We start from the raw sequence: 1900 nt of genomic DNA, 5'->3' as shown, positions 1-1900 counted from the left end.
TTTTTCATTGTGGGCGAATTTTTTTTGGCAAAATATAGAGTTTTTTGAGCAAAATATGGAGGTTTTTTTTTAGGCAAAATACGAAATTTTGGGGCAAAATACGAAAGTTTTGGGGCAAAATATGAACGGTTTGGGGAAAAAAAAAATTTTCACAGGGGGCAAAATAAAAAAACTTAAAAAATTTGCACTAAAAAATGAAAATCTATTGAGGGCGGGCCCCCACCCTGCCCCTTCTTTGGTCCGCCCCTGCTTACAGCCCGAAGGATACAGCCCGAAGGAGAAGTTTTATCTTTTTTGTTTTCTGAAAAGCCCCGAAGGAGAAGTTATATAGTAACGGAATAAAATTAATGTAAGTTAGTGGGTCATCCATGTTCCTCATATATATGCATTTACGTTGCCATGTACATGGACAAAAACCTCCCATTACCTAAGTGCTGGATGGTAGTTGTTCAAACCTATAACTGATGGTTAACTTGTTTAATTTGAGAAAAATGTGATTGATCGATTGTTTTAAATCTTATAATAAACGTAAAAATTTGATCGGATTTGTGATTTTGTGAGGGTGTAAAACAATCGATCGTGTTAATATACTCAATAGGATTGAACAATTAATAATTGAGACAATGAATTCCGGTGATGACTCGAATCCAATCGGAATTGAGAAACAGTGATTTCTGAGATGATTATTCCAGAGTAAGTTTACAATGATTGAATGTGTGTGAAATGAATGACCGAAAGGGTCTATTTATAGACGGGAACGTTTGTTACATGAATGACTGACGTGACAAACGTATTATTTGTGAGCGTAACAAACTTTCCTGGTTTTACGAGCTGATGTGGCACAAACGCTCCACTCGTGTGCCACTGCCTAGACATTTTGGTGCATGTGTGCAGGCTACCAGATAGCACACATGATTATTCTACAACAAAAACAAGATTGTTCGTTATTTTTGGTGCTACAGTTTGGCACTTATGGAGGTACAGAAATGGCGTTGTATTTAACCCGAGGGCTTTGAAGAAAAACGCTTTGTTTGATTCCATTGTTTTATTTTCTTTTACTTGGCTTAATTCTAGAGAAAAATCGATTGTAAATTGGAATACTTGGCAGGCAAAGCCGTTGTAATTTTTTTGGCTTTCCTAGCTACTCGCTAGGGAGTCTTTATTAATAATATTTGTTGCCGTTTCAAAAAAAAAAAAGATTATTCCACAAGTGTTTCTTCATGGTATAATTCCTATCCCGATACCTCTTATTTAGCGTGCCTTGCTTACATTCTATCCGAGATTCTTTAATCCTTCACTTGATCACGGTGCTGGTCCATTTGTTCATGTGATCCTTTACTAATACTCCTTTGCTTCTTCTAATCATGCATATAACCTTGACTGGTGTTGGCATCTTTCGTAACCCTTGCCGGTCCCGGATTATAAGATGTATAATCTTTATATAACCTAAGCATTTTTTGATACGGATCCCAAGGCGTATCAATAACTCCCTCAATTTGATAATGCTAGCTGGCACAAGTACTTTGTCAAATTTTTAAGAGTTCAAATTCGATCTTGTTAGAAAAAAAAAGTGATATCTTCTTAATTTGTAAGGAAGATTTGGGAAAGAGCTTACACTAAAATAATTCATTTATTTACTCTTTTTTTTTTCTTCAAAACTCGATAAGACAAAATAATGACGTGTTACTAACCTTGTTATGCAAAATAATATGCTTACTAGTGAAATGACCCGTGAAATCACGGGTTTGTTTAAACGAAACAGTTTAATGATATGTTTTAGGTATTAAGTGAACATAAATGCTAAAGTTATTTAGTTTAATGACTCGTGGAAACACAGAGTCCGACTAAGAAACTCGTCAGATGAACATTTCATCAAAAACCTAAAATGCATATTAAACAA

This window comes from Rutidosis leptorrhynchoides, chromosome 2, assembly GCF_046630445.1.
Source record: "Rutidosis leptorrhynchoides isolate AG116_Rl617_1_P2 chromosome 2, CSIRO_AGI_Rlap_v1, whole genome shotgun sequence".
Taxonomy (NCBI): Eukaryota; Viridiplantae; Streptophyta; class Magnoliopsida; order Asterales; family Asteraceae; genus Rutidosis; species Rutidosis leptorrhynchoides.
This window is presented reverse-complemented; position numbering follows the sequence as displayed.